At 38.4% G+C, this 10,029-nt stretch overlaps 1 pseudogene; it reads right to left on the bottom strand.

Annotated features, from left to right (window-relative positions):
• Nucleotides 1-308: 308 nt before the first annotated feature.
• Nucleotides 309-1,350, bottom strand: LOC111379599 (annotated as a pseudogene).
• Between the last annotated feature and the right edge of the window lie 8,679 nt (nucleotides 1,351-10,029).

Raw genomic sequence — 10,029 nt, 5'->3', positions numbered from 1 at the left:
GCATCGAGAAGCTATAGTCAACTAAAACTCCTACTGTGAGTTGCTAAGAACTCAAGCTAGAACCTCGAACTAGCCCTTCAGCCAAGCTCGAAGACCTAGCTACTCACTGCCAGCTAAAAATTAGGGGTAAACACCTATTGAGGCAAGAGTGAAAATTGGTCGAAGGGATATTCTAAATGGAAGAAGGTGGAAGCTTTCCTTGGAGATGGTAAGATGAACTCGATTTTAGATTATATTGTTTTTGCTCTTTTGAAAATTGCTAAGACTATGAGCTAAATTGATTGAAAATGAAAAGTTCTTATTTCTATTTATTCATCGGTCTTGCTTCTTTGGCTTCTAAGCTGCATTGCCATTGCCTGATTATTGGCTTTCAGCTTGAAGTTCACTTCTTTCAGTTTCAGACTTAGTCTAGCAATGAACCTACCTACTTTGTAAAGCTTCTCCTGATTCAGTTTGTGACCCCCAACCTTCGCTAGATTATGTTGAGCTACTAACGTACCCAGTTGAGTAACTCTTCTTTTAGCTTTAGTCGGTCGAGTAGCTAGGAAGAAATGTGACAAATGAGAGTTAACTAGCATATTGGAAGATTAATAAGCTAAAATTACCATGAGCGGCTACGATATTATAAGTTTCTTAGTCTTGACCGATTCTGTAACCTTCATTAGCAGATTCATTTTCTGTGGTTTTCCTGATCAAACTATAAGTTATCAAAGAACCATGCATAGCGCTGAATAGGGAGCCATCGAATACACCAGCTATGCCTAACATGTGAAATGGGTACATGAGGATGTTGTGCTCAACCTGGAATATAATCATGAAGTTAAAAGTACCAGAATTCCTAGAGGTATTCCATCAGAAAAACTTCCTTGACCAATTGGGTAGATCAAGAAAACAACGATAGCAGGAGCTGAATATGCAACAACAATCTAAGTTCGTATACCCAGATGGAAACTAAGCTCCCACTCACGACCCATGTAACAAGCTATACCAAGTAACAAGTGTAGAACAATTAGTTCATAAGGATCACCATTGTATAGCCCTTCATCAATGGATGCGCTTCCCAGATTGGGTAAAAGTGTAAACCTATAGTGGCAGAAGTAGGAATAATGGCACCTGAGATAATATTGTTTTCGTAAAGTAGAGATCCAGAAATAGGTTCATTAATACCATCAATATCTACTGGTAGAGTAGCAATGAAGCCAATAACAAATAAAAAGTTACGCTCAATAAGGTAGGAATCATCAAAAAACCAAACCATCCAATGTAAAGACGATTTTCGGTGCTAGTTATCCAGTTACAAAAGTGAACCCATAGGCTTTCGCTTTCTCATCTCTCTAAAATTACAGTCATGGTAAAATCTTAGTTTATTTAGTCATCAAGGACTCCCAAGCACACTAATTTTCTATAATATAAATCAAAATAGAAAATGGAAGGCTTGTTATTTAATAGTATAACATGACTTATAAGGTCGTATCAACTAATCCAATCCAATAACTATCTAGATTCATTCGAATTTTTTGTAATTGCATGAAGTAGATTGCAAAAAGAAAATACAGATTTCTATATATAAAATTTTGATTTCCAAGCATTCAGAATAATTATTTACGATTGACTAGATCATTGATACAAATAATATCCAAATACCAAATCTGACTTCTATATACTCCCCGCAAAGTGGAAGAAGCTTTTGGGAAGGTCAAAGAGAGAACTTGTTCTTCCAATAATCTCGAGCCTAATCTTTTCAAAAAAAAACGTACAATAATTTTGTGTTTTCGAGCCAAAGTTCTAGCACAAGAAAGTCGAAGTTTATACTTTATTCGATACAAACTATTTTTTTGGAAGATCCAATATGATAATAAGAAAGATTTCTGCATATACGTCCAAATCGATCAATAATATCATAATCTGAGAAATCATTCTAAATCGGCTTACTAATGGGATACCCTAGTACGTTACAGAATTTAACTTTAGCCAATGATCCAATCAAAAGAATAATTGGAACAAGAGTATCAAACTTGTTAATAGCATTATTGATTAGAAATACTTTTTCTAGAATTTGACTCCGTACCACTAAAGCATTTATTCACACACTTGAAAGATAGCCCACAAATTCATGGGAATGATTAGATAATTGGTTTAGAAAAAATCCTTTCTTGGATGAAACCACAGCGAAAAATAACATTACCAAAAAGTTACAAGGTAATATTTCCATTTATTCATCAAAAGAGGCGTCCCTTTTGAAGCCAAAATTGATTTTCGATTATACCTAACATAATACATGAAAAGATCCTTGAACAAGCATAGATAGGTCTGAAAATCCTTACATCTACAAGACATTCTATTTTTCCATCGAAATATATTCGTTCAAGAAGAGCTCCAGAAGATGTTGATCTTTAATGATAAGATTGGTTACGTAGAAAGACAAAAATAGATTCGTATTCACATATATGAGAATAATATAAGAAAAAGAATAATCTTTGAAGAAATAAGACTATTCTAATTACAATACTTGTGAAGAAAGAATCGTAATAAATGCAAAGAAGAGGCATCTTTTTCCCAATAGCGAAGAGTTTGAACCAAGATTTCCAGATGGATGGGGTGAGGTATTAGTATATCTAACACAAAATTTCAATGTGAAAAATTCTTTAGTTATGATTTCTCTTCTGCGGCCGATTGCTTCTCGCTTAATGTTAATAGTCTTAGATTGTCATGTATATGGAATTCTAAAGTCGCAATGGCCTGGGTTGTTTCTGGTCTTAGGACAAATGTTGTTTCTGTTCCTTGTCTAGTAGGGCTAAAAAATCATTTGTTTCAATGCTGGGCAACCTCTTCTTGGCTTCTTTTCGTGCTTGCCCATCAGTGGTGTTGTATTGCATGGAAAAGCTTTCTCCAGGTCTATTTTTTCGATGATGGTATCGTTATCAGGGTTCAAAATCTCTTTGGTGAAAATATTGACGTGGAATTGTGGAGAACTTGAGTTTACGAAGAAATTTCGCATTCACGACAGAGAATTTGATCTCCTTTGTCGTTGAAAATGATTTGGTCCACTCGATTCAGCCTTACTTTTCTTTATCCTTTACAAAGAAGTCATTCTTTATTTGATCTCCCGAAGCCCTTTACTAGCTCGTTACGTATACATCACTCACTCTCTTCCAGCCTCTATCTATTTGAGTTGAGTGAAGTGGTCCTAAAAGTTTCTTATCTCCTACATTTGACTAGCTACCATGGCTATATCAAATTAGTTTTGTTCTATCTTTTCTCTCTTCTTTCCTATTAAGTTGGTAGTTCCTAAGAATGCAACCAATAGATAGGAGTTTATACCCGATGCTACCATTCGATCCACTATTTCCTTCGTATCTAAGTAGCTAGATGTGGCGAACAAGGCTTGTTCTTGAATGAAATATTGAGATGAGGTTTCTAATAGGCTAGGCTCTATTAGAAGGGATTCTATCGATCAGTTCAGGATAATGGCCATTACAGAACCCGAAGAACCCACATTACAGAAGAAGATTGACTTTAGTGATTTTCTTTTTTCAATAGCTGTTCATTCTTCCTTTCTCCTTAAACTAGAACTAGGAGATATGCTCTCTATTACTAATTCCTAGGGCATTGAATAAGCTAATACCATTTTAGGCTATTAAGGATTTCATTCTCCACAGTATAATATTTGTGTCAAATCTAGCAAACTCAGGGAGCCCCAAGCAGCTTACCTATTCTTCTATTCTCCAATCAGTCAATAGTCTGTTTGAACTCCTAATAGAAAGACCTTGTTTTTCACCTCAATGCCATTGGCTTTCATTAAGTCCAATGAAAATCATGCCAATTTTATCCAATCCCGTCGTAAGCATATTCAAAAGTCAATCTCACTTCCTTTAGTCTATTTTTCCAGACAGTTGCTATAGAATGGAGTGAGTCTCACTAGCGCATTAATTAGGTTATCACCTCTTCATGCTATTAAGGAGAAGAAGTAGCATTTCTCTCCATATGCTTGTTTGAATCGATACTTATTAGGATAATATCAGCTTTTCCCTCCTCTTTCGTCTATGTTTTGGGTAAATCAGCTAAATCTTATGGAAAAATTCGCTACGTGAAAGCTAAAAGCTAAGCTAATCAAATTCGTACTCCATTCTTATCTTATAACCCTTGTCTCCCATAGCCAATGGCTCATATGCTTCCTGGAGAGCTGGGATAAGACTCAATTAGCCTATTGGTTTGGTTCTTTCGGCTCGTCAGAGTCAAGTCCATCTTATCTTATTTAAAGATTAGAAAATGCCATTCATCAAAGAAATTCTCTCCTTGGTCACAATCTGAAGTAATGAAAGATGAAGTCATTACTAGTAATAATGATTTGTCACGATCCATTGGTTCATATGAATCCATGTCCTAGGTGTATCAAAAAACATTTTTTTCACCTATAACGCTAGACACTACTCCCACTAGGGCTAGAAAGTAAGCCCCATAACCTAAAGCTGTGAAAAACAAATAGAATTTGCTACAAAATTCGGCTAATGGGGGTATTCATACATATGAGAACATAGTAATGGAGAAGGTAATCGCCAAAATAGGACCCGTTTTGGCTAGAGCGCCCAAATCAGCTATATATTTTATAGGAGTTTGTCGTAATGCTAAAACTATGGTGAATGTATCTAACGTCATTGATGCATAAATAAAGATACCAATTAGTAGTGATTGAATTCCTTCTATGATTCCACATGAGAAACCAGTACGAATATAACCTCTATGTCCAATTGAAATATGAGCTAGAAGCCTTTTAACTTTCGTTTGGGCCATGGTGGCCAGTGCTCCTAAGATCATAGAAGATTTGTTGCAATGTAGCTCCATAGAAACAGGTGACATATTAGCAGAAATCAAAATTTTATGTGCAATAGAAAGGAATGCTGAAATCGGGATGGGTGAACCCTCATAGATATCAGGTGCCCACATATATAGAGTCAAAAGAGATATTGAGTTCGAAAGGGAGGGTATTTTCTTTGGGGTTCGAGAGATGGAATAGAGAGGGCCCTACAAGTTTTGAATTCCCCACTGGAGAATTCACACAAAAGGGAACGTGGAATTCTCAACGAAAAAAGTGCTCTTCGAACCGGACGTGAAAGTCATTTTCCATTAGACGGCTATTCTTGTAACTCTACTCTTGACTTGGATTCTATATCCAAAAAGGTCTGCTCTCGACCATTCCACACATTTCCTAGCAAAGGCTTTGTTATCTGAAGTGGATTTTCTCCTCTATAGTAGATGCCGAACCTACTATGCCCCATTAACTAAGAAGGGGGTAGGCGCAGTAGCTACATGGACCCCTTCCTTTCTGTTTTTGTCAGTACTTTCCCTGGTCGAGCTGAAATTTTTTAAAGGATAGGCAAAGCTCGAAGGCTGCTATTCGAATAGGCCAGTGGGCGAAATGAGGAGAGGGCTGAGAAATCATACCACGACAGTTAAAAAAGTATGTTCCCTTCAGATAAGACGCATCGTAGGCCATCCTCAGCCTTCTTCAATTTTGATGAAAAAAAAATCCAATCCCGATCTCTAAAATCATTTTCCTTTCCCCATCATATCTCCCTTCCTTTATCGAGTCTTTCCTTTAATGGTTGGGGAAAGCATTCCCTTATCTGAACTTGGCGAGCATTCTTTTCAACTTGCGATGATTTTTGTTTTTTTTAACATAGGGTCAAACATGATTTGAAGGATCCTAGCTACACCATGCCTTCAACCCCAAAGGCAAGCTGTAGGGATGACAAAAAGAGGGTGCTTTCCTGTATTGCACTGAAAAAAGGGCCTAAGATAATAGCTTCTTCTCTTAGTCTCTTAAGTTTCTTTCTCCTGTGCCCATTGCCGTTGCTCAGCCCGCATTATAGGGAAAGATTAGCAAAGTGGGAAAAGACAGAGGGAGGGAGAGCTGTATCTTATTCTCCTCGTGAGAACTTTTGAATCGAAGAAGCATTCGGAATGGCTTATGCCTTCATTTCATTCACAGAAATGATCTAATCCATAAACACGAAAAAGAAACAAAGTTCGTTCCCTTTCGTCAAGTAGGTAAAGTAGGCATACAAACCACTTTACCATAGACTCTATTGGAACAAAGCAAAGAAGGAGGTGGATAGGAAAAAGGAAAGGGACAAGGGAGGTCTTGCTTAGCACGAAGGCTGCTAGTTCAGGGGTAGAGTACAGTACTAAAGGTCCTCGAACTTCCAGGCGATTTTCTTTTGGGAAGCTGCTCCTTAATCCTTACTACAACTAATAAAAGTTTCCTCAAACAATAGAATGAAAAGCTCGGGTAGAAGCACAAAAGAAGAAAGGGAGAAAGAAGTCTAGTGCTAGTTCTTATTAACACTTCTTTATCTAACTGTCATTTTTTAGTGTTTTCTTTGTTCTCTTATTTATTTGGATTGAATGAAAGAAAGAAAAAAATCCCTTTCTTTCTCTTATTTTTATCCCTTCGACGAATTGCATTGTACCAGAGAGAATTTTTTAGTTAGAAAGATTCTCCATTGGTAATTCAAAATAAAGAAGTAAAGAATCTAAATAAAGGCGCATATACGGAAAGGGGGCCCCAATACTCTTTCATTCAGGGGAGAGACTAGCCTCATTACTTCCCACTGGGTGACAGATACACCTAACCCACCTACCCACTCATCAATCATGGTGTTCAGATAACTTGCGCTGATAGACCCCTATTGTATCGGAATTAGGCGCCCATCTTTTTACTGTGGTCAATTAATTTCTTTAGTGTTCGATTTTACTCTATGTTAGAACAATGCTAGTTTGATCTAAGTGGTCCTATTCTTTGTCCCGTGCTAGGAAGTATTACTCCTCGTTTTCCAAATACAAGAATACTTACTGATATGATTGATTGGTTTGTGTGCCTCTCTTATTACTTTTTTGTATCCCCTGTTCTTCGGATGCAATTCGATCCTTCTATGGCCAAATCTCAATTTGTGGAAAGCCTTCAATGGCTTTCTTATGAAAACATAAATTTTTGTTTGGGTATAGATGGTATCTCTTTATTCTTCGCGATATTGACCACATTTCTAATCCTTATTTACATTTTAGTTGGTTGGTTTGGTATGAGAAGTTATGGGAAAGAGTATATTACAGCATCTCTAATTCGTGAATTTCTAATGATCGTCATGTTTTGCATGTTTGATCCTCCACTATTCTATGTTCTTCCTGAAAGTATGCCAATCCCTATGTTGTGTGGAGCTGAGCATCCTCTATTCGATAGGATAAAGCTTTTCCTTTGCATGGGCCTTGTGCAGTAAACTCTCTATGGGCGATCGTCTGCCGTTGTAAGGTAGTCATCACGAAACTTTTGGGAAGAGGGATAGTCTTGTGTGTAACCATAGCATTTCCGGTCGAACCCGCCCAACCCAACTAAGAAGAACCAAACCTGATAGACACGTCTATTTCCTTTTCGGAGGGTACTCCGAGTAGTAGGTACCTTGTAGGACCTTGACCCACCTACTCGGGTCTTGTATGGATATGTAGGAAGGAGTGCTCCTAGGTTTGTGCAGGGGTTGTATTTGTTTGCAACAATGGATTCCTTGTCAAGTCAGTTTGGGGGGTAAGGACACACTTCCACAAATTCGAGTAATGGCTGCAAGAGATAAATCGAAAGGAAACTGTACCCGACCAAGGATGTACGTAAACTCATAAGAAATCGAGGGTAGGGATAATCATCCAGGTCTTATTGTGAAAGAAAAAAGTCATCCTGCCATAGTAGGCAGGTTGCTTCCTCTGTTGTTGTCGGGGAGGATAAGTTACTAAAACTACGGAGGGAGGGGAAGATCGACCCGTTCAGTAGAATTCAAAAGAAAGACTGTTGGCAGCAGGTGGAGACATTTTTTGGCTCCTTCTGAAGGAAATGCTAGCAGAGTAGGGCTCGGTAGAGGGTTTGAAAATAGGGTAGGGTCCGGTCCTTAAGATTCAAATAAGAAAAGAGTTCCAAACCTTTATGCATGCACCTCTGTACAAGTTCTGGCTAGGATGATTAAGAAAGATCAAACCAATTTGAACTACTCACATCATAGTAGTAGTAGCGTAAAGGCCGTAAGTCGAGGGATGGCCGTAACATGAGGCTATTAATTTCACACCTCTCTCTCTATTTATAGATATCTATAGATAGAGAGAGATTCACTGCGTGAGCAACCCGACTGTGGCTTGCATGTGCTCTACGGATCACACTCCATATTTCTTCCTAATGAGTCCTTTTTCTTTTGATTTGGAAGACGAACATTGTATTCGTTTTGAAATGCTTAGTTTTTAGTATGTCTCCAGTTCGGTCCCCCTAGTTCAGCTAGCTAGTGAGTGGTTCTTTAGGGCGAGCATCTACCGTAATGCAAGCACCATTGTCTGTCACCACCTGAGAAGCAAAAGATTTGAGAGTCCAGGCTGAAGATACATGCATAGATAGTGGTCTAATGCCAAGGCCAATGATGGAAGCTCAAGACAAAGCTGCATGAGGTAAAAGTCTCATGTACGGTTCTCTGAGAAGAGAGTGGCTACCTACTGGAGCTTCGACCAACCATCACCGATCAATTCTGCTTTGGGGCAGCCCTTTACTCTACCATTATTATAGGGATATGGGGTTCGAGACAAAGAAAGATCAAGGTAACCTATCAGTTTTTCCTTTATACTTTACTTGGATATGTTTTTATTCTATTAGCTATTCTGTTGATTCTTTTCCAAATAGGAACCACCAATTTATAAATATCATTAACCACAGAATTTAGTAAGCGGTACCAAATCTTTCTATGGATTGCTTCTTTCACCGTCAAAGTGCCTATGGTACCAGTTCATATTTGGTCACCTAAAGCTCATGTAGAGGCACCTATGGTAGGATCCGTCATCTTGGCAAGAATTCCTTTAAAATTGGAAACCTACAGGTTTTTGAGATTTTTAGTACCCATGTTTCCTGAAGCGACACTTTGTTCCACTCCTTTCATTTATACTCTAAGCGCGATTATATAATGTATACTTCCTTGACCACTTTAAGACAGATCGATCTTAAGAAGATCATAGCTTACTCCTCAGTAGCTTATATGAATTTGGTGGCTATTGGTAGGTTTAGTTGGGCGGTGGCCATTAGGTCACCTATTTTGAGTTATGGACACACAAGGCCAAAACATGTGTTCTGGGCGTGTGACCCATCAACCTACTAGCAATGAGGGAGAAAACATAACATGTTGCTATAAAAGCTTGATTCGAGGTGTCAGCAAAAGACTGTCATCTGTTCCAAAAACAAAGGCCCCTTAGCGCCCGGGACGGGAGTGGAGGGTGACCCTACGTGTAGGCAACATCAGCACCGACTCTACGAAAGTTAAAATTGAATATCGAATCTCTCTATTGGCTTTCCCAATTCATTTGTGAATAAGAATTCAAGGGTGTGAAGCGAGTACTTCTAGCTGCTTCACCTACTTATTATTTTATTATGGAAACTGTGTTTTCATGGTGGAAATGAACGAAAAGCGATTTGAATGTGCTATTTTCAAATCGATTAATAGATAGCTTTATCTATCTGTTCTGAAAGATCGAAAGAGATAGAGAGGAAATCTATCAAGAATAAGGGAAAATCCCCTATTTCTATCCATTGATGAGACAACTATCTTTTCATGATCCATCAGAAAAGAAAGAAATTGATATGTATCTGATGGAGTCTACATCGTACATAGAGCGCCCAAGCACATTTTAGGCCAACTCAGTTCTCTTATCCATTGGTCCAATGCACTGGGCTCATCAGGGTCCAAGTGGTAAGGCCATGATATGCAAGGGAAAATCTCATTCATTCTTCCATTGGGGATAGTTGCACGTTACACATCCACAGCCTACCTACTATTTAGGTGGCACCAGTGAGATCCAGCTAAGGTAAGGTCACATCGCGGCTGTTCTACGCCACTACAGTCTCATGAACTAAACTTCATTGCCTTTCTTTAGCGAAGCGAATGGGCACTGTGTCGTGGGTCAGTTTCAAGGCGAAAAGTGAAGAGAGATTGGAAGAATGATTCATTTGTATCGACA

This window comes from Olea europaea, unplaced genomic scaffold (genome assembly GCF_002742605.1).
Source record: "Olea europaea var. sylvestris unplaced genomic scaffold, O_europaea_v1 scaffold2009, whole genome shotgun sequence".
Lineage (NCBI taxonomy): Eukaryota > Viridiplantae > Streptophyta > Magnoliopsida > Lamiales > Oleaceae > Olea > Olea europaea.
This window is presented reverse-complemented; position numbering and strand designations above follow the sequence as displayed.